This window comes from Podarcis gaigeae (assembly GCF_964106915.1).
Source record: "Podarcis gaigeae genome assembly, chromosome: 8".
In the NCBI taxonomy this organism is placed as follows: Eukaryota; Metazoa; Chordata; class Lepidosauria; order Squamata; family Lacertidae; genus Podarcis; species Podarcis gaigeae.
Genome location: NC_139684.1, coordinates 20,829,889 through 20,853,835, shown reverse-complemented (window position 1 = coordinate 20,853,835; position 23,947 = coordinate 20,829,889). Strand labels below are relative to the sequence as shown.

Below are 23,947 nucleotides of genomic sequence, written 5' to 3'. Positions count from 1 at the left end.
GGAAAAAGAGGACGTGTCCTGGAGAAAGAGGACAACATGGCAACCCTACAAAGACCACCCATGTTGCCTTCCTTCACCACCACGAAGGGGCTCCTTTTAACTTTCCCGCCCCCTTCCTTCCTTCCTAATCATGACGTTTTTATTTATTGGAAACGACTAGTGTAGTAACAAAATCGCCTCACACGCAGCCTGTGAGAAAGGACGGCGGTGGGCATGACCCAAAAGGAGAAAAGAACCCCAAAGCAGCATGAAGTGACTTATTTTAACCTTGATTATATTATTTTTGATTTTTTTTTATTAAAAAAAAAGCACCTCAGACTGCCTGGTTTTCAGTTCCAGGAAGGAGGCGGCACGAGACAGGGGGAGGGGGAGGTCGAGGAGGAAAAAAAAAAAAAAAGAGAGAGAGAGAGAGAGAGAGAGAGAGAGAGAGAGAGAGAGAGAGAGAGAGAGAGAACACCCAGGCAGGCCAAACGGCCGTGCTCGGGGTTTCCCAGCCGGGCCGCAAGGGCGGGGAAGCGAGCGAGCGAGCGGCAGGCAGAGAGAGAGAAAGGAAGGAAGGAAGCAAGCAAGCAAGCAAGCGGGGAGTTGCCGCCTACCCTCGCCTGCCGCGCCCAACCCAGCCAGCTGAGACTCCGCTGCTTTCCCTATGGCCGCGAGCGGGAGCTGAGCGGCTGAGCTCACACCCACCCACCATAGCTTTTTTAAAACAAAAAACCGAGGACCGCGAAGAGAAAGAAAGAAAAACCAGGAGGAGGAGGAGGAAACAACCTCCCACACATAACAAAACCTGCCCGCCCGAGCGACTCCCTCAGGGGACCCCTTGCCCGCCCGCCTCCTCTTGATTCGACGTTCCTGTTGGTGGTGCAGCCGCCGCCCTCCCTCTTTTCTCTCTCTCCCCCCCCCTCCTCCTCCTCGGTGCGTCTCTTCGTGAGGAAACGGAGCGGCTGCCAAGCGCAGCGCGGGACGGACGGCGGCGGCGACGAGGCGGCAGCAGCAGCAGTAGGGGCTTCCTCCTCCTCCTCCCGGTTTATTTCTCTTTCTGTGTCCCCCCTCCTCCATACCTCCCCCTCCCCCCCGGTTTCCTCCTCTTCCTCTTCCTCCTCCTCTCTGCTTCCTCCCTCGACGCTGCCTCCTGCCCCGCTGGCTGGCCTGACGGACTGAATTGACTGGGAGGAGGAAGGAGGAGGAGGAGAACCGGCGCCTCTCGGCGGGGGTCTTGCGAGGGGGTCGCCCGCCCGGCGGGGAGGGAGAAAGGAGGAGAGGAGGGCGTATTGGCTGGGGGCGGCGGCGGCGGAGGCCGTGGATGAGCAACGACCGTCGAGGAAGGTGAGAGAAAGAGAGGAAAGCATAATATGTGGTATTATTGGAGGGGGGGTGTTGTTTCGAAGTCTCCCTCGCAGGGATCCTAATCACGTTCCCCCACCCCACCCTTTACAGCTTTGCTTGCCGTCCTTATTACGGACCCAGTTCGTATCCCCACCCTGAAAAAACAGGCCTCGTTCGCCCCGTTCTTAAAAAAAAACCCGAAGCCCCATGACAGCCACTGTTCACATCCCCACCCTGAAAAACAGGCCTTACTGACCCGATCCTGGGCGGGAGGGGGGGGGAACCCGGCCCCATCTCATATCGTGTTAATACTCTCCCCACCCACCCCGCAAAAAAACAGGCCTCATTCGGTTAATCCTGTAAAATCGGGAGACCTTGTTCATTTCCCCACGCCGAAAATCAGGCCTTATTCATCCCCTCTTAAAAAAAAACCCCAACCACCTCCCAGTCACTGATCTTGTGCATGCAGCCCCATCAAATCTCTCCGCGGAGACCCTATTCAACCCCCCGCCCCATTACGATCTCTCCAGGCCCTTGTTAAGTCACCTTAAACCCTTTCTTCCTCTGCCACCCCCGCAGAAGCCTCCATTACGCCCCTTCACATGCTCCTCCCTTTTAAAATCATTTTCTCTCCCCCCCCCACCTTAAAATACTCTCTCCTCACTTCTCCCGTCTAGATACCTATCCCCCCCATATCATCTCTTTTTCTAAAAAAACAAATTGTTGGCAAAAAAAGAAAAAACATTTCAGTGTGTTTCAGTTATAGGGGACGGAGGAACCCTTTAATAAAATCCCCAACCCTGGGTCCCTCCTGTTTTAGCCAAATCATGCTTCTCTTCCCTCTCTAGCCTTCTAAAAAGAGCAATGCAAAAACTAAGAGGGAGGGAGGGAGGCTGCCCCTCCTTGAAATTTGAGTACTGTGCTGTACTGATCAATTTCCCCCATATTTTCTCTTTCCTTTCACCTCATACTTTCATCTCCTTCCTACTTCATGACTTAAATCTTGCTCCTTTCTGCCCCACTTCTTTCTCTTTCACCCCTCTGTTTTTACCTCTCCCCGCAGAATTTCCCCCTCCCAGCTGCTTTAGACTGCCCTTCCCTATTACAGCTACTTCTGCTTTCCCCTCCCTTTTTAATACTCTCCCTTGCTGTTTCAAATCCTTTCCCTATCTGATCCCCTCCATTTTGCGCTCTCTTTTTTTCTCTCTCCCCTTCTCTATCCTGTCCTCTCCCCCCAGCTTACAATGCCATCCTTCCTGACTAGGCGAGGTGCCCTGCCCTTTTTTGTTAGGGCTGCTGACACAGGAAATCAAGAAATAACCATTTCGGTTTTTTTGCTTTCATTGTCTCCATCACTGTCCCACCCATCTCAGAACATCAGGGAGGGGGAGTGTTTTTCTGTAGCTGCTGGCCAGAGATAGGAAAAGGGTGTGTGTGTGTATGGCGGGGTGTTGAAGAACTGATTCTTTTCTGCATGCGTTGAGGCTAGAAGTGGGGGGAGGGGAAGGAGGCAAGCAAGTCCACAGAGGATGCTTGGGAGAAAATATCAAGAGAGTGCTGTTTGTGTGTGGCTGGTACTGTAATGGTGGAAAATTGATTGGGTGGAGGAGAGGAAAACAGGGTGAGATTGCTTTAGGCAACCCCTGGCCAAGGAGAAGGCTAAGAAAATGGAATCTTGGTGGTTTTCTTCTTCCTACGGTAGGAAATGGTTTGGAGGCGGGGAGAGAATAAGAAATGCTTCTACTTTCACTGTCATAGCAGAGAGATTTAGCTGCTGTATTTTTTAGTTGCTTTTCTGCTTTAATAGGTGTTGTATAATTTTGCCATTAATGTCTGCTCAGGGTAGACGTTGGTTGCTTGAGAACCAGGGAGCACACAAATATGATTTATTTTTTTAAAGCAATTTAAGGAAAATTGCTTTTGTAGTAAAAGTTTTTTTTTTTTAATAACTAGGTGAATTTTTAAAACCACATGAGGGAAATGCTTATGGAGACTATTGTGTGACTTTAAATAATGAATTAATCCAGAGGATAAGGAAGGATTTTATTTTATTTTTTAAATAATGTGTCAAGAAGAATATTAGAATGATGTAGAGGTTATCAATTTGTCACTGTGATGAAGAACTAAAAATTTAACCAATGTGATTTTTGTCATGATTGCTTTAGGAAAACCACTTATTCGAACACATTTTATGCAATATATATATATATATATATATATATATATATATATATATATTAGCCACTTTAAACAAGGCAAATGCTGTTTCCTTAAAAAAAATGAAAGCTTGGAAATGGGGAAAGCTGCTTCTCACACCACCTATCCTTGGGGATTTGGATGTGGTGAAAGAATAATACCAAAAATTGAAAGGAGGCTGCTGTCGCCATTTATGTACATAGTCTGAGGAGAGGTCTGTTGCACATTTTGAGGCTTTCCTTCTAAGCACAGGCTTGTAAATAAAGACAAACCGCTTCTGCTGGGTTTGTGAAATGCATGTTAGAAAACGAGATGAAGATGAGATCTTAATTAATATTAGATATTAAGCATTCTCTCTTGTAATTTTGGGAAGAGGGGATTGAATAGGTCAATTGTTTTAGTGGTTGCAGATTATGGAGGGTGTGCTTGTTCTCCCCCCCCCCCATTTTTTCGGGGAATGAATGGATCTTTTTGTGCTGGGCCCGGTAACTGCAACAAGATGGCGTTTGCAGGAAGGCAACTCTTCGTTTTCAACTAAACACAGCTTCACCAAACCAAATCATGTTTAAATTCCTTTTCTGACTTTGATAAGCTTTTTTTTTTTAATTAACAGATTTGTTTTGTTGGGGCTAGGGGATTGGCAGATGTTCTAGGTTTTTAATCTTTTGATGCTTTTCAGTCTCCAAATAAAGCCGGGTGGGTGGAGTAAATAGTTTTATTGAAATTTTTACATCGTGGCATAAATACATGGGATATAGTGATGGGATCATTTTTAACTTATCAAAGCCTCCTCATAAGAGTTTTGAACTCTTTCCTCCCCAGAATGTTGCCACCAATTTTCTTCTACAGCAGGGCTTACATAAATCTTATACAAGCATTATTTGTAGAACTGTGTAATCTGTCAGTGTGATCACATGTGACCTCTTTGTGATGGAAAGGAAATGCAGTTCTGCTCCCTTGCCAAAAATATGACAGCTTCTGCAACAGTATTTGACCTGAAATTCTTCAGTGAAATATATATATAAATAAAAAGTGGCATGAAGCAGAAGCTTGCTTGATTAGTAGAACATTTTCCCTGGTCTTTTATATTTTTTATACAAGTTTTTACATATTTTCAGTGCTTACTGGAGTAGCTTGTACAATTGAATGAGATTTTTAAAGTTGGTAACATTCTTTATTAAAAAACCAATAGCTAATTTTAATTCACATTCCAGCTGGGTTAAAGTACAGTACTGCAGACTTCTAACTGACCCAAAGCAGATTAATTTAGAAGTGAGCAGAACATATTTCACAGTCTGTATGTTTGGAATTGTACCTGCATTTGCAGAAACATTTGAAATTACACTATTTGGATGGCATCAAATTATTGTTAATAGCTTTAAAATAATACTATCAAATTTTATTAGTTTAATTTTTATCTTACATCTGAAAGCTCACCAGGGCAGACTAGATGACATTTATTTATTTAGTACACATATCTTGCAATTAGTAAAATGCATAGTATATTTTGAGTTTAATAGTAACCCCATACTCTTTATTATGGGTTCTAATTGTTAGCTCATAACAGTGTTCTTTGCATTTGGCATCGGGTTTGTTTTTCTGGGGGGTTGGGTCTGTTTTATGTTTCTACATTGTAGTTGAGGCCCACATAAAGAATAGATCTTTGGATAAATGCACAAGATATTGATTGACAGTTACTTGTCATTATTGTATTTTCATGTGCACACCACTGGAATTTTGATCATGTTTTATATTTTCCTTTTTTTGCCCTTTTCTCTATGAGTAGGTGTTAAAATTACCTAAGGGCCTGTGTTCACTAGGGTTTATCCCTATTTGTTCATTGCAGCTGCTAGGTCAATGTGGCAGTAAGCATTCTGTCGTGATACTTTATGTGTCTGGCATTGAGAAACTCATCCACTTACCTGGAAAAGTTTGAACTTGGAAGTTAACCATATTATTGTATGGGGACACTGGTTGATGTTACAATACCTAGGCATTACGTGTGGTAGTGGGGGGATAGATGAGGAAGTCTGAAATATGTTCTATTAAACTAAATTAAAAGCATATGTTAGAGGCTGCTTGGCCTCTTTTTCAGATGAAAACTAACAACAAACAAGGCTTTAGTATAAGGATGTCAATTTCCATTGTATCTGTAACAGCTAAGCATGGTAACCGGTCATAATAGTGGTTATGTAGCCAGCAAATAAATGCTGTATGTTTTGAGCAGATTGATTAAAAGGAACACACATTACTGTTTTGGCTTTTAGGTCATCCTTTTTGCAAATCAGCCCTGCACATAGCTTGCATTTTGTGTGCAATAAGTTTCTCGAAATGCCAGGAAGTAAAGTTAGGTCATTAAAAGAGCCACTAACTGTTCTAGGAGGCATTGCTGTGATTTCTCAACCACAGTTTGGAGTCAGAGCACTTTTTCTTCAGGTGAAGATTGTGTCTAGTCTATGATCTAGAAATAAATTTTAAAATGTGCACTACATACAGTGAGGGGAGAAAATATTTGATCCCCTGCTAACTTTGCCCGTTTGCCCTCTGACGAAGAAATGACCAATCCATAATTTTAATGGTAGGTTTATCGTAGCTGTGTGAGACAGAATAACAACAGGAAAACCCCCAGAAACCCAGTCAGTCAGAGATTGATGTGCATTATAATGAGTGAAATAAGTATTTGATCCCTTTGCAAAAGATGACTTGGTACTTGGTGGCAAAACCTTTGTTGGCAATTGCAGAGGTCAGACGTTTCTTGTAGATAGCCACCAGGTTTGCACACATCTCAGGAGGTATTTTGTCCCACTCCTTTGTAGATCCTCTCCAAGTCAGTAAGATTTCGAGGCTGATGTGTAGCTACTCAAACCTTCAGCTCCCTCCACAGATTTTCGATGGGATTAAGGTTTGGAGACTGGCTTGGCCACTCTAGGACTTTAATGTGCTTTTTCTTGAGCCACTCCTTTGTTGCCTTGGCCATGTGTTTTGGGTCATTGTCATGCTGGAGTACCCATCCTCAACCCATTTTCAATGCCCTGGCTGAGGGAAGGATGTGCTCACCCAAGATTTGACAATACATGGGCCTGTCCATCGTCCCTTCGATGCGGTGAAGATGTCCTGTTCTCTTAGCAGAAAACACCCCCAAAGCATAATATGTCCCCCTCCATGTTTGATGGCGGGGATGGTGTTCTTGGCGTCGTAGACAGCATTTCTCCTCCAAACACGGCGAGTTGAGTTGATGCCAAAGAGCTTGATTTTGGTCTCATCTGACCACAACACTTTCATCCACTTCTCCTCTGGGTCATTCAGATGTGCATTGGCAAACTGCAGACGGGCCTGTACATGTGCTGTCTTGAGCAAGGGGACCTTGCGGGCTCTGCATGATCTCAGTCCTTCACGGCGTAGTGTGTTACCAACTGTTTTCATGGTGACTATGGTCCCAGCTGCCCTGAGATCATTGACAGGTCCCCCCCCCCCCCGTGTAGTTCTGGGCTGCTTCATCACCATTCTCATGATCATTGCAACTCCACAAGATAAGATCTTGCATGGAGCCCCAGACCGAGGGAGGTTGGCAGTTATTTTGTGTTTCTTCCATTTGCAAATTATTGCACCAGCTGTTGTCACCTTCTCACCAAGCTGCTTGTCTTGTAGCCCAATCCAGCCTTGTACAGGTCAACAATCTTGTCCTTGACATCCTTGGACAGCTCTTTGATCTTGGTCATGGTGGCTACTTTGGAATCTGCTGCATTGATTGCTTCTGTTGACAGGTGTCTTTTGTACAGGTACTGTAACGAGCTGGGATTACAGGTAAGACCTCTCCCTTACAGCAGGTGTCTCTAATCTCAGCTCCTTAGATACAGTGAAGATACCAGGTAGCCTGACGTCTGGCTGGTTGATAGGGGGATCAAATACTTATTTCACTTATTATAATGCACATCAATCTCTGACTTGTCTTCTGGGTTTCTGGGGTTTTTCCTGTTATTCTGTCTCTCACAGCTACAATAAACCTACCATTAAAATTATTGACTGGTCATTTCTTCGTCAGAGGGCAAACGGGCAAATTTAGCAGGGGATCAAATACTTTTACTCCTCACTGTATTATGGAGTTGATTCTACAACCTCACATAATGGTGATATAATCCAACTGGTTTCATTAATAATGTCACTACATGAAATCTGTAACTGCTCGTGTTTTTTGTCACTTTTCTCCGTACTAATTAAAGTGTATGACTGAATAAAACATATTTTACTATTATCTGAGGACTTTCAGTGGAATAATCACACTTCTGCTAAAAATGAATGTAGCTTTTGCTTCCTGTATTTTGCTTCCTGCAATTGGCTCAAGTTTCAGTCCCTGGATTGGATTAAATTCTTACTGTCCGTGGATTTTGGCTTTGCATTAGTGGATTGGTAATTGATATTCTCAATTTTAATATCCAGATGTAGCCATATGGCATTCCGTATTGTTTGAGACTGCCATTAACATGAGCTTGACAGAAGAAAGAAGGGAATGAATAATTTTGTGTAGATGGCAGATTTGGCACTGAAGAAAAATCCTTATTGCTGTCATCTTCTTTCCCCTTGCCCTCAGCAGGCATAATAGGTCATTTTGAAAGTATCAGTCATTGTGAAATGGCTAAAGACTGGTTACTTTTAAACCAAATAGTCAATTATATTTGGAGCCTAGAATGGCAGTCATTGCAAATGCAAGTGACAGGGTCACTTCCCAGAAGGCTTCTAGGCAAAGGCAGAACTAAGATGATGACAAAGGGCAGGAGGAGGGAGGTTTCTGACACTGTAGAATAAGTTCAGGTTTATGAAAGGTTTTGTTCAGAAAATGTGCATTGTAAGGTAAAATTTAAAGGCATTGATGATAAAGAGCGGGAAGCTATTCCAGTCATAAGGAGTAGTATGATAAATGCCATGGATGACAAAAGGGAGCTGATACCAGATGAGAATATGTAGAGTGAAGGAGAATGTCAGGGATAAAAGAGGTAGAGAATCTGATAGTGTGTTTGGTTGAGAGGTACTGATTCAATAAGAAGATGGTCTCCTCTCAGCAGTGTTTATTTGTTTATTTATTTATTTAATAAATTAATAAAATTCATATATTGTTTGATTGTAAAAACCAAAAGCAGTTTCCAAACTTTGGATACATTGTTTATTAAATGTTGGAGCAGAATCCTCCGATGAGAAATAATGCATCCCTTAAATAAATATTAGAGATGTTTCAGAGGAGTTGTGTGTTTAGATGCTTGCATTTTAAAATTTGGATACTCTGGAAAATGTTTGTATCCATTACTTCCATGTTTTGTTTTGTTTTGTTTTGCTTTGCTTTGCTTTGTATTTGTTTTTTAAAATATAGCAGTGGGAGTCATTCATATTGAGACTGAGGGACTGAGGAATAGGAGTTAATCCCACCCACAATTTTTCTGGTTGACACTCCCCCTTGCTCCACTTCCATTTGCCCTGTGGTATACGCTTTGCTGTCTTGGGCAAAAAGCAGTTTTGGGAGGTAGGTTTTAACTAGGAAAAGGGAGGGAAGGGTTAAAGCTCCTCTTCCTGCACCATGGTCCAATACAAATTCCTCTCTGCTTGCACAGCTGCATTCACCATTTTTTAAAAATGGGAAGGTCTTAATGTCATTTAGTTGCATCTTTAGTCTGTTTCCACACCAGAGTGTTCTTTGCCATCTTTAAGGCTGACTTAATTTTATTATATCAGGAAGATATGTTATCAAATGTGCAGATGGTGAAGGGGGCACACACACATATTTGCATATACATGCACACTTTATATTTATCACTTGCACAACTATAGCATTTAGAAATTAAGGAAATAGCTTTATCTTTCTGAGAACCTTTTGTGTGTTTATCTGTATTTCGTTTCTGTAAGTACTGTTTACCATATGGATTTTACCATAGTTTAACTTTGAAAATATGTGTTATATTTATCTTTACCTCACTCTCACCTTCCTGCCACATAGCAATAAAAATTGCCAATTGGCACCATCTTTTTAAATTATCTTATAAGTATTTGGGGAAATGGTGTGTATGTAGTGCTGATATATTAATGGGAAAGGGTGTGGGAGGAAATAAATTCACTACAAATTTTCTGCTTCAGTCCTATTGCTTCTTGTTGTATATACTTGCAAGTAAGAAAAATAGGCTAACCTGAGGCAAGTGGAAGAGGTAACCTTTATCAAAGATCACACCCATGAATTGTTATAATTCATATGTAAAACTTCATCTGATACTCATCTCTTACATCTTTAAAAGTGAGTTATGCTGATATGTTCTCTTACAAGGGAGATGCATTAAAAGACTGTTTCATATCTTTTCATCAAAGAACAGGAAGGGATTCTCTATCTTAACTCTAAAGCTGTGGTTCATCTAAGTGTGAGTTTTCAGGACTCTTGAAGGCATGATTTACTTCACAGGTTGTAGTTTGGTAGGACCTTGAAAGGGTGGTATGTGCATTCTCCACAGCATTAAGATCTAAATGCAAGCTCTTGTTTTTTTTAAGAATGTTGATTGATGGTGTTATAAACAAAGTGATCTGCGGCAAAATTCTCATTTTTCTGATGAGGATATACCTTAGCCCCACTCTCCTATTATATACAAGCAGATTGTCACTTTTTAATTCAGTAGTTCAGTTTTTTAGGAGTCTTTCTTTTTTGAGGACAAAGGCATCTCTCAGGTGCAGCTTAAAGTTGGGCAAGAGCTGTTAAGCTGCCTGTCAAGAAGCCAGAGAGTGATACCTTCCAAAATCTAATTTTGTGTTCAGAGTGGTGTTTCTGAATATGTGAGTAGGTTCAACACTTCTGGCTGTTGAAATTGAGGAGTCTTTTGTGGCAAACTTTGATACTCCCTACTTTAAACAATAAAAAAGTGTACTGAGCTTTATGTATACCCTAATGAAATAACAGTGTAGTGTATAGGTTTGTTGCTTAGGTTTTCTTATTAAATTAGGAGCACATTAGCAAGAGGTGAAATGTATAAGACTTATTAGGTGACTTAAAACCTGTGTTTTGCCATGACTGCTAATTTGAGTAGAATTGCCAAAATTTATGAAAATCTGCTACATAAGCTTTCCATGATTCTTTCACTATCTTTTTGAAGTATAAAAGATACTTGCAGAAGAGAAACGTCATTTAGAATGTTGACACATAAGGGAATGGTAAGGGATGTGAGCTTTTGTGTAGTAGAATTTTAACTTTGTCTTCTAATTACAAGTTAGCTGTTTCAAAGGCTCATTTAAATGGCCAGAAGTAATTTTCAACGCATTCCTGGAATTACTTGTGTTTTTGTCCCTTTGGATGCCTGTGGGAATGCTAAAATTAACTGATCTTTCTTTTACAGCCCTTCCCCCAAGTACACCTTTCTTCTTATTGTTTGCCATTACAGTAGGCCCACAACGTACACACATTTAACTTGTGTGCATTCAGCTTTATGTGTGTGTGGGGATTTATTTATTTTTTTAAAAAAATCTTGGAATGGGGGTGGTGTTCCATGAAAAAATGACTTTGGCAATTTCACCTGCCAATGAACCCCATGTGTTTTGGCTTTAGGTGCGATTTCCTGAATGCAGCCCCTGTGTCATTTGAGGCCTTACTTTATTGAAAAGTTGGGGGGACTGGGAGGTGATAAATGTAGTGTTGTGTTTTAGAAACTTAGGAAGCTGATATATACAGAGTCAAAAAATTAATCCATCTAGCTCAGTATTGTCTACTTTGACTGGCAGTGGTCAAACATCTTGCAGACAGGAATCTTTCCCAGCACTATTGGAAGATGCCAGGGGCTGATTGTGATATTTTTTGTATGTGTTCTACTGCATTGAGCCATGCCTTTTGTCTTAATATTAAAGCAGATCCAAATGTTTGCTGCAAAGTGTTTTAAAAGCAGACTAAGAAGACCTTCATATATATGTGGGATACCAGTAGTGTGAGCTGTTTTTATTTAAGACTTTTAACATAAACCTCAACCTGCAATGGCTCCATTCCAAACACACCTCTTCACAAGTTTCATTATATTAATGATTTGATATAAAATTCTGACCTTATTTTACTGAGCTATTTGCATGTGAATAGAATATTGCAATGGCATATTTTGCTGCATCTCCTTGAGCATAAAAAGCACATGTTTAAAGTTCATGAAAAAGTATACTCTGTCAGGATGGTTAGTGCTCTATAAATACATCTCTTGCCCACCTAGCAGTTCAAAAGCACGTTCAAGTGCAAGTAGCTTTTGTATACTTTTGGATTGGACTCAGTACTATGTTTTGATTTGCTAAGTTGATCTGCAAAATTTTATCAGGTGATAGCTTGTTCTGTGAGAGGATGACAAGTTCTCTCCCTGTATGCAGCTCTCAAGGTTTTGCAAGTAATGTAATTGGTAAGAGTGTGAGCTGAAAATATACCTGTTCATTGATGAGGTGATACTTGATTTCACTAAGTGGCTTCAGTTAAGCAACCATCTGACTTAACCCCTCACATCTGTATATTGTTGTTGTTGGCATCCATCAGTCTTGAGATATGCGCTTTCCATCCCATATTATACGAAGTAAATTCCTAGATATTGAAATTTGTAAACTTGTTCAATTGGCTTCCCCTCGAGTTCCCATCTATACAGTTTACGACTCCTGGAAAAAATTAGGACTTTAGATTTGGAATGGTTAATAGTAAGTAAATTTGTTTGGCAGTATAACGCAAAAATCTTAAGGGCCCTCCTCAAACCGATTCGAGAATAAGAGAGGATCACCGCATCGTCAGCGTACAATAATAAGAGGCAGCGATAGTCTGCAAGCCTGGGTGCATGAATGGAGGTTTGGGCCTCAGCTAGGGGCGTTCTCATGTCACTAATATAGAGGTTAAAAAGATAGGGGGCAAGGATGCACCCTTGTCGTACCCCCTTATTTATTGGTACAGAGTTTGTGAGATCGCCCTCAGGTGTTAACCACACCCTAGCGGCCGTCCCTTCATATAATTTAATCATAAGCCACAACAGCCTTTTATCTATGCCCCACTTTGCCAGTTTTTCCCATAACAGCTCTCTAGAGATACTGTCAAAAGCCGCCTTCAGGTCTATAAAAGCGGCACATAGAAGACCATGAGAATACTTCCGCGCCAAATGATATAGAATTATAGCATGGTCAATAGAAGCGCGATTTGGTCTAAACCCGACCTGTTCATGGCCTATCAGATTGGAATCTTCGGCCCATTGGGTTAGTCTGGTTAGCAGGAAGCGAGCATAGATTTTCCCGATGATTGATAATAAACCGTCAGTCTTGAGAGACAATGGAGTGTGCCTCCAGGGGTGAAGTCTAACTGCAGTGTTAGGTGTACTGAAGTGACCTCCCAAGGGCATGTATGGAGGTCCTGGGCTGCCCAGACAACTAGACACCCCCCCGGCTCGGTCTCACCAAAGGAAAGCAGAACAATATGTTTGGCACCAGCTTGACTAGGAGTTGCCAGAAGGAGGTGTACAAGGTGCCATCCAACCGTCTTAGAGATTCCACTCTGGAGAGTAGCCGATGGGTCTCAAACCCTCAGTGAATTACAACTTCCCCTTCATTCAAAGACAGGCTGCAGCAGATTGAGTGGATGAGACCAGTACTGAGTCCAACAGTAAAGAAGGCGATTTCTGCAGGTCCTGTAGAGGAAAGTAAGGGGAAGATGGGGATCATTAGCTTGGGAATGTAGCCCATCTTGGAGGAGGAAATCTCTGATGCTAAATCTCTGCTGCCTTGCAGTACATTTTTTGGGAGAAGAAAAGGCTAAGAAGTAAACCCTACCATTGGTTGTCAAACTTAATCCGTTCCAGGAGTCAGTTTGACTCCCGGAACAGTTCAAAAACCAAGGCGCTGCTTCTGATTGGCTGCAGGAGCTTCTTGCACTCAATCGGAAGGTGTGTTGGACGTTCGGCTTCCAAAAAACGTTTGCAAACTCGAACACCCACTTCCGGGTTTGTGGTATTCGGGAGCCAAAACGTCCAAGTACCAAGACGTTTGACAACCAAGGTACGACTGTATAATACTGGATTGTTATTAAATACTGATACATTAAAAAAAATTTAAGTGTCGGCTCCTTGTTGCAGTTGGGGCTTAGAGGTGAGTCCTGAATCTGGCCAATTGAAGACAATTGTTTTAATGATGGCATGATGAAGAGAAACAAATTGATAACTGCTGACCAGAGGTGCTTGATCAAAGATCAGCCATTTGTTTAATGTTTATAGGTAATCATGCAGTCCTAGGTTTTATGTGCAGGTTACTAAGTCCTATGTTTATTATGGCTGGCACATAGCCTGACCAATCAGTATGTTTAAATCTTATCGTTTCTAGCTGGTCCCAGTTGCTTTTGAAAACTTGGTAGGTTGTGTTAACTCCCACCTTTCAACAACAGACTTAGCTGTTACTTTCACAAATCACTTGAACTAATGACAGCAGTTCTGCATGAGGTGGCAATTGGTGTTCTTATTTAAACACTTTTAATTTGGATGCCACTGCCTTGTTTTAGGTTTTATGAAAAAGTCTAAATCCTAGCACATATTAACCAATATTTTAAGTTTGTTGCTGTCACAACTATATCTTTTTGGAAAGGAGTATAGTAGCTCTCTAAATTTAATACACACTATTGCTTCAAAGATTTCAGTTTGATCATAAGTTTCATCTTCCCTTGATTTACACAAATTCTCTTAACAAATAAGCAAGTCTACAAATACAGTGTTTGAAATTCGCCAGGCACATTTTGCAACTTACTGTTGGCCACTTGCAACCACTTGAAGATGCCCATGTGCTAGGATGGCACCTGACGTCTCCATCACCTGGAGGTGTATGTCTGGAGATCCTTGGATCTTGACTGTTTTCACACACTAGCAACACATCCTGTAGAATTCTATCCATTGTATTTTATCTGCACAATCAGAATAAATTTCAGGAACCAAAAAGTTGTATTGAAAAATATGACTTTCAAGCCGCCTTGCCCCAAAATGGCAACTAGTGACTGGTTTAAGGAGCCATTCGGTATCTAGCTTATATATCTGTTTCTAACACTGCATACATACTGATGCTTGGTTGAGATCCTACAAGAAAGAAATGGCTGGCAGGGGTGGGAGCCCAAAGGAGCCCAACAGGCTTAAAAGATATACAGGAATCCAGCAGCTGCAAAACTGCAGTATCAAGGATGGCACCACTGACTCATGAAGATGGGAAGAGTTTGACAAATGCATGGTTCTGTAACCTTGCTTTTGGCAGAAACAATAGGTTTGGTCTATGATGTAGTATCCTGCGGCAGAGTGGAATAGGAATTTTACCTTTCTTAGGTAACTGACAAAATGAACCATGAGCCATAATTGGTGATTGTCAAACACTAGCTAGAGTTACAGATAGGTAGCCGTGCTGGTCTGCCATAGTCAAAACTTCTTCAGATACACGTATACATGTATCTGAAGAAGTGTGCATGCACACGAAAGCTCATACCAAGAACTGACTTAGTTGGTCTTTAAGGTGCTACTGGAAGGATTTTTTTTTGTTTTGACTAGCTAGAGTGTTTAGGAGGATACAGTTTTATGTTTAATGCAAATGTATTGAAATTAGAAACTCTGTTCACCTTAGGACACACAAGTAATTTTACATTAATAACCAAATTGCTCTCTTTCAGTTTTGTACCTGTCTGAATTGCACTTAACCCAATGTTGTAATCTTGTTTTGAACATTTGCTTCTGAAAGATGCACGGCATCTACTCAGGATTTGTGTAGCCCAAGTGAGTGTGAGCCTGTAATGAGAAGTCAGTCAGTCTTGAGCATGGAACCCTTTGAGTTCTGAAAGGCAATAATATCTAGCACTAGGATTTCACCCAGCCTCAAGTAGCTAATGCAGGAGAAAATGCCGTACTAGGCAGTGCATTGCATAGCTAGATGCTTTGCAACTTTATCAACCTCCCTGTAGTCAACAATTCCTTCATATTATACAGGGGGGGGGGCAGGTGAAGAGTAATGATTATCTTGCGGTGGTGTTGCTCTGTCTCCCCTAACTGCAGACATGCAGCCTGCGACAGATTACTATCAAGGGAATGCAGCCCTTAACAGTAAAAAGATTCCCTCATCCCTGATAATAAACACTTCTGAAATGATGATTGCATATAATGGTTCTGTCTAGTAGAGAGATCTTTGTGCTAGAAGATGAACCTTTAGTAACAGGGTTTCTTGGAATCGTAGTGAAGATGTAGGTCTAGGAGCATAGTGCAGTGTCTGTAATAGGAGCATTTAGCATTGTGCTCTGGATCAAAATTTGAAGGCTGCTTTCTGTTCCAAGAATTCATGGATGCCAGTTAGGGAAGAATTACATATTATGTAGTATATTACAGTGATGGAACGCCAGTCAAAATATAGTTGCCCCAAATGCAGCAGTCAGAAATAAGAGAAGTTACTAGCTTTTCATAGAAGCATCATGAGATTTCTTGTTTGGGGTGACTTGACTAGGCAGATGTTTTTAAACTGTGATTGCCAACCTGGCACCCAGAAATCTCCACGTAGTCACAATTGGACCCATACCAGTAGCAAAACACACCTGACCCCTGGGGAATTTAGAACACTGGTTGGTCCCAACTAGAAATGGGAATAGTGGTACAAGGGTGATAATTGCTGAGCTGGCCTAGAAGATCCATTGCCTCTCCAGCTCCCAGGAATTGGAGAGGCAGCAGGTCTTCGCAACTGAGCACTGGGAAAAAGTTTAGTTTAAATCAGGAAATGGTTGTTTCCATCTCCGTTAGTAGGGGGTGAGGGAAGAGCCAGGTTTTGGGTTGTGTTCAATGTTAGCCCTGCTAAAAGTCGACCTGTTGGAATATTGGTGCATTAATGTATTTCAAGTTGTTAACCAAAGAAGAAATGTCATTAGCCTGGTTACTTGGAAGAGATAAGGAACAGAGAAAAGATACATACAAGCATCTTAAAAAGTGCTGTGTTACTTTGGCCTGTATTTAAGTATAAGGTAGGATTCTTAAGTTCTGTGTGAGGATTTCCTTGAGTTTTAAGTAGCTCTGAACCTTTAAAGTAGGTATGGTGAGCCTGTGACCCTTTATGCTGTTGGACTCTTTAATTTCCATCTGCTTGAGCCAGTCCATAGGAATGACTGTATAGTCCAGCAGCACCTGGAGGGCCGCAGGTTCCCCTACCCCTGCCTTAGGAAAGAACCACAATGGTTATCCTTGTATATGGAGAAAGCTATATAGAACACCCTCCCACTTGCACATGTTAAGCATGTTAACCTGTGATTTTGTGGTGCAGACTGTGACTAGAACAGTACGAATCGGTTGGACCAGGATGATATTGTTAGCTCTGCTATGTAAGGAAGCAAGCAGGGTTTTGCACACACTGACCAGTACTTGGTTCTAATGCCATCACTGTAGACAAATGGATTTTATTGTTATAGGTATTTTTAAAAATATTGCTTTTCCAAGCAAAGCCCATAAAAGACACTTGCAGCAAAAAAAAGTACACGTATTTTTAAAATCCATTATTAGGAAAACCAAGAATAAGACAGATTCACAAGAATTAAGCACTCAGAACTGCAGTAGTGTAACAGTGTACCATCACTCATCTGGTGACTGGGACAAAATGTTACCTGGGGAAAGCCAATCAACTAAAATGTCTAAGACCTTCAGAAAAGCCTGACATGTACCTACACACTATATCTCTACTGGAGGGAGATCTAAAGATGTGGTCATCCACCTCAGAGAAGTTGGATGTGGATACACCAAGAATACCTCTGATGCAGATCTCACTGCATGAAAAGGATGGTACAGATGTAGGCAGTCATCTAGTAGTTCAGTCCCAAATCATTAGGGCTTTAAGGTTAACACCAGCAGCTCAGTTTGAACACTGGTATCCAGTGTAGCTGGTATATTACAGTGGACTGCCACATACCCATCAGGACTTTTGTAGTGCATTTTGAACCTCCTGAAGCTTCAAGACAGTCATTATCAGTAGTCCCACAGAGTACATTACAGTTGTCTATCTGGACATGTCTGGAGCATGGATCCCTGTATGTCCTCCCCAGAAGGGGCTGCATTTAACATACCAGCCAAAAGTGATAAAACCTACTCCTAGCCACTGATGTTACCTGGGCTTCCCCAGTCAGTGCCAAATCCTAGAGCACTCCCAAACTAGTATTTTAGCACACCAAAGTGCAAGTAGATAAATGGGTACCGCTCCGGTGGGAAGGTAAATGGCATTTCTGTTCACTGCTCTGGTTCACCAGAAGCGGCTTAGTCATGCTGGCCACATGACCCGGAAGCTGTACACCGACTCCCTCGGCCAATAAAGCGAGATAAGCTCCACAACCCCAGAGTTGGCCACGACTGGACCTAATGGTTAGGGGTACCTTTACCTTTACCTATTTATTTAGGTTAAGGAACTTTTATTCCAGCAAAGGAGTGAAAATTCTATTGTGATTCCATAGGCATTGTATCTGGCAAAATATTTTTTCTTTAGAATTCTGCTTTATTAGTAACAGTTCCCTGCATAGAGTCTGTTCAAGTGGACATTAAAAGTTGCAGTTTGGCTGCTTCTTGTGACAGAACGTACCGCAATATATATACCTTTTATGTGAGAATTGTTAAAAACAATTCATTTACTTTATTTGGTTGCACACTGCTAATCATAAAGTTTCTGCTTTGGTATAGTTTTATTTAGGTTATATTTTGAGTCTGACCAATCAGATTTTGTGGGTTTCAAATAATTTTAGGGAGTGTCGGTTCTTGTTCATTTAGGAGCCCTTTTATATTCTGCTTGTTATTTTATTAATATATCATGTAATTACATTTAAATCTTTTCATAGTAAAACTTTACCAGAAACGCATCATTTTATAGTTTTAATATACATTTATGAGAACACACTATATTTTCTTATATTTCATGTTATTAACCCTTATCCTATGTATGCTGTACATTGGACTTGAAGAAGGAATTTTCTGAACTGCATTACACTTATAATAAGCTACATTTCTTGCACTTGGAGGCCCCCGGCCCTTATCTTGCCTTTCAGCGGTGCAATCCTAATTTTGTGGTGGCTTTACTGCACTACTAAATCATTCAGTCATTCCTAATCAAAATATTGATTCACCTAGAAACCTTTCAAGTATATATATGAATGAACACAAAAACGCTTTAACTTTTTCAGAGTGCAATAAGCCAATGATTTTTAAACATCATTTCCTAGGTGATTAGAGCCATCTTAAGAGAGAGAGTGTGTGTATAAAATACACAAAGGCTTTCTGCATCACAGGAAAGCAAGCAGTTGGAAATGCCTGCTCTAAACAAGAAGTGACTTGCACAGTTTGCCAGATGTGAGACGACAAGCTGCAAAGTCTTTGTTACTTTTCTAATTTGTGTTTTGGTTGAAAGGAGGGGAGGCGAACTTCTCTAACTTTTTGAATATTGCATTTTTACATGGGCAGCTGTATTTGTCACATCATTTTTGCCCCGTAAAGATACCTCTTGTTCATTTGAGAACATTGCCAGTTGGTGTAGGCAACCGTTTATAAGACATATTCATGTAAACAGCTAGGAATTTATGTGAACTGTGCCATCCCAGTTGCTCAGGATGGGTAATGAAAGCAGCACCCCAACAGAATGAATCAGAAGAAGAAAAATTCTTTACCTTTCCTATTCAAACAGTCTTTGCCATCTCAATATCCCACAACCATTGTATCACTACAGACCTATCTCTGGCATGAAAGGATGTAGAAAGTCCCAAAGAAATCAAAAGAATCTTGCTTCCATGTCATGACACCCTTTTCAACTGCAGCCAACATCAATTTTGACGATGACTGGAAATTAATCTTCAACCATAAGAACAAAGTCAATTGTACAGAGTTTACAGAGGCATATGTGAAAGAAATGCAATGGGTTGTATTTATTGTAAGTCCTACTCAAAGTAGATAATTGAAGTTAATAGACATGACTAGCTAAGGCACATAAATTTTGATGGATCTACTCTTTGGTATAATTTTGTTGGATACAAAACAATACCCCCCACAAAAAAAAGTTGCATTTGAATTCCTAATGTTGTTAATGGCTGACTGATCTATTGCAATATATGTTTGACAGGAAGAACTTTCTGACATTAAGAGCTCTTCGACAGTAGAACAGACTCCCTCGGGAGGTAATGGACTCTCTTTCTTGGAGGTTAAGTAGAGGTTGGATGGCAATCTGTCTTGGATGCTTTAGTTGAGATTCCTGCATTGCAGGGGAGGGATTTGATGACCCCAGGGGTTCCTTCCAACCCCAAAGACCAGTCCAAACATAATAGCATTGGCCTGTTGATAAATTGAACTAATTAGTTAGTTGACACTTTCCATTTACAGCTGTACCTTGGTTCTCAAACGCCTTGGTTCCCAAACACCGAAAACCCGGAGGTAAGTGTTCCAGTTTTCAAACGTTTTTTCAGAAGCCAAACATCTGATGTGGCTGTCGGCTATTGGTGTTTTAGGGGTTGTTTTTAAGAACGGATTAATCTGTTTTGCATTACTTTTTATGGGAAAGCGTGCCTTGGTTTTGGAATGCTTTGGTTTTGGAATGGACTTCTGGAACAGATTAAGTCTGAGAACCAAGGTACCACTGTATTTCAAGGGAAATGCATTTTCCCACTTCTTTCTCAAGCCTACTCGTCTCATACACAATTAAAGTGGCAGTGGCTATGTTCGCACATAATGCTAAACCGTGTTTAGTGCTCTGTGGCTAAGCCTCCATGAGCCTGAGTGAAGTGTCAGGCTGACTGATACCTTCTCCTCCTGATTGGCTGGGACTGAGAAGAATTCTGGCAAGTTTATTTGCATTTGAAGGTGTTGACTGGTCATCCTTGTTTTTAACAAAAGCGCTTGCTGAATCTTCAAACCATGGCTTTATAAAGCTATGCTGGATTTTGCTTTTTTAAAATTTGTAATCTCAAATGGTGTTGGAAAACTGAATAATTTTTTTGTACTTCTACCCAGATTCCTTGCACAATCACTGAGAACACTTGCATAAAATGTTCAGAGTTATCAATCATTTTCTTAATGGGTGTAGCAGGAATTACAAGTGGACTCATCACATTATCAAAGTGAGATGATGTTGCATGAAGAGATCCCTGCTAGTTTCCAGTTACAGATGCTTGTCATATTCAGATTGATTAGGCATTGTTCCAAATTGTATACTGTGCGCTGTGTATGTTGCACTGTGCTAGGAAAAGTTAGTTTGGCTTTTTATTGTCCCTTGGACAAATAAATTTTGTGGGTTAACTTCCCCAGTGGCTAAATACATGTTTCCTACTGGAGATTTAAGCTTAACTTAGCATTGATTTTTCATTGTCATAAAATGGTTAGCATGGCTACAGCATTCATAAACATTATTAATTTCATTAAGGTAATCAAAAATAGATAACAAAAATAGGATTGACAACATTTTGTCCAGTAATTTTAACCACTATCCCCACCATAAATGAATATATGTGCCTCTCCGTTTTCATCTTCTCCAGGAGTATAATATTTCTGGAGTAAGTAAAAGAAAGAAAGCTGGCTAACCATGGTTGTTGTAACTAAGACCATCAATTCATGCACAATGCTAATTTAAGATTCTTTGAAAGTGAAACTAAACTTGGCAGAATTTCTGCCCATGTGAGCTCAGCTCCACTTTGATTAGAATCAAGGAGGCTCCTCTATGTAATGCTAAACTGTGGTTTAGTTAACATGCTAATTGGGATAGTATACTAGCCTAATCTCTTAAAATGTCAGGTTAATTATTATGTATCTATAATGCAAGCTGCCCTTACAGGATTCAAAGCAAGTTAGAGTATGCCACCTCTTAACATGCTGTAATAGCCTCTATTAAGTTAAATAGAGGCTCCTCACATAAGACAGCTGGTAAATAAACATGTCAAAATTTTCAGGCACAGCAGCTGTATGAAAGATCTCCCCTCTACAGTTTAACTGTTGCCTCAAATTGTGTCCTTTGTTCCTGTGTTCTTTTGTGTTTGCATGTTCTGCATAGGGATGGTGGATAAATTAGTTCAGTCTGCATTTTAAAGTGAACTGACCTCATTCATTAACCCTGGGTTTATATGTATTGGAAATAATTTATAAGTTGGATTGTTAACTTCCCTGAACGTTTTGCAATGCTCCTTTGATTTTTAAATATGTACTGTGGGGGCATACAAAAATACATTTTTGTGCAGGAAATTATAGCCTCAAAACTGAGCTCAATATACCTTAAAATGACAACCTCAGTTTAAAAGTCAGCTTTAAACTCTTCATGCCCAGCTCTCACTTCCAAATCTCACCCAACTCCCCATATCTACTGTGGTTGTATATAGAACATAGAATGTTTCAAGACAATCGTCTAAACGTGGCAGCACACAATTTTCTGCACTCTGGTAATCCCAAGGAAGAGGGGATAATTATAATCCAGGTGTTATTTATGTTCTGATGCGAGTGGCCCATCTAGTCTAGAATCCTGTTCTCCCAGTGGCTGAGCAGATGCAAAAGCAGGACCTCAGCACAGCAGTGCTTTACCCACCTGTGATTCTCAGCAATTGATATTCAGAGACAAACTGCCTCATGCTGTGCAGAGTAAAACCTGTAGCGACTAGCAACCATTGATGGCCTTCCATGAATTTGTCTAATCCTCTGTTAAAGCCATCCAAGTTGGAGGCCTTCACTGCCTCTATTTAAAGAGCATTCACGACAGCCTACCCCCTTTCCTGTTCAAACTGTTTCTTTTTTCAAAATTACAAAACATACCCATTATCCCCTGTCACTCCCTTCCCCCAACGTTATATCATAATATAGCCAGAAACATATAATTGATGAAACTACAATTGATGATTAGGCTACAGTACTTATGAAGATCTGGACTATTTTACGATTATTAGTGGGCTGCAGTTCATTGTTGCAATGAAAATGCTCCTTCTGAAGGCATTGAGTGCACATCATTTTGTCCTTGTGGGTGGAGAGCACATGTTTTCCAGTAGCAGCAATTTCCTAGATCGAATCTTGATCCATTGTGAGCACAACTGTTTGTAGGTTAGCATTTATAAACCTTAAAACAGCCCAAAATCTTATGCTGGATGCTTGGTACTACTCCCTCTGGAATAGAGCTATAATGGGAAAAATTATGCACAGTTGGAGATTTTGACAAGACTAAAACCTCCAGACACTTTTTATGTGATTTGGCATTATTTTATAACATATACAGCAGAACCCTCATTTTCAAGACAACCCTTGTCACAAACCTGGCAAATATGGAACTATACTTGATAATCTGATAACGAAAGACTTTACTTGGACTTTATTGTTTTAATCCATGTGCAACTGTACTCATTATATGTGCCTATTTTACAGGATTTTTATCTTTTAATTTTCACCTGTTATAATTGTTCTCTGTTTTATATACATTATAATATGATGTATTATAAAATTATAAATTTTATAATACATTACATTATAATACAAATTACATTATAAAATTACATTATAAAATGAAATTAAAAAATACAAAAACTATGTTTATAAACCTTAACCGACATAATCATTAATAGAAATGCTTCTTTTAAGTGTGCCTTAAGGAAACAACAAAGTGAAATGACTGTGTGGATGTTTAATCCTGAAACATGCAGAGTAGAGAGCAAGAGCTTGATAATTAGTGTCATATGTGTGTGACATTGGGCTGGATCACATGTTACTTTAATCCACAGTTAAGCTTAACTATGGGTGCATGGAGTACAGCGGTAACAGCTTTGCTCCTCTTGGTCCTGCCATGAGCTAAGCTATGGTTTGGCTCAGTGTTTGAAATGCACCAGGTGCATTTTGCTACTGACGTGGGTCCGGTTGCAACCACATGGAGATCTCTGGATGCCAGGTTGGCGACTGACATCTCCATCTGGCTGGCCCCATCAGCTTTCTTAAACAGGTAAGCAAAAGAGCTTATTTATTGCATTTATACCCCACCTTTTCCATCAAGGAGTACATAGTTCAACCCCCTCCTTAACAACAACCTTATGAGGTAGTTTAAAAGGCTGTGACTGGCTCACGGCTACCCAGTGAGCTTCATGACTGAGTGGGGATTTGAACACTGATCTCTCCCAGGTCCCAAGTCTGACACTAACCACTATAGCACACTGGCTTCCTAGAGTACTTTTGCTGTGGGACAGCTATATAAATAAAGTAGGTAAATAAATATGGGGAAAGCAAAATGTCACTTAGAGAAGAATCTGAAATATTTTCTTGAAGCTTGAATTTGTTTTATGCTGGATTGTTTTATTTGTTGTTTTAATGTATTCTAACCTTTAAGTTTTTTTTCTTTAAATTATAAATAATAATAATAATAATTTATTATTTATACCCCACCCATCTGGCTGGGTCTCCCCAGCCGCTCTGGGCGGCTTCCATAAAAACCAAAA

General features: G+C 40.6%; 1 protein-coding gene across 14 annotated transcripts in view; it reads left to right on the top strand.

Moving 5' to 3' along the window:
- The first annotated feature begins 409 nt into the window (after positions 1 to 409).
- The window catches only part of GNB1 (G protein subunit beta 1), a 72,334-nt gene continuing 48,796 nt past the window's right edge, over positions 410 to 23,947 (top strand). For 4 of the 14 annotated variants that reach the window (XM_083752794.1, XM_083752798.1, XM_083752797.1 and 1 more), the window contains exon 1: positions 410 to 1,326. The gene's annotated coding sequence lies outside the window, so the exon portion shown is untranslated. Of the gene's footprint in view, positions 1,327 to 2,731; positions 3,025 to 19,623; positions 19,679 to 23,947 lie in introns of those variants that run through there. The other 10 variants (XM_083752793.1, XM_083752795.1, XM_083752803.1 and 7 more) reach the window with 6 other exon arrangements.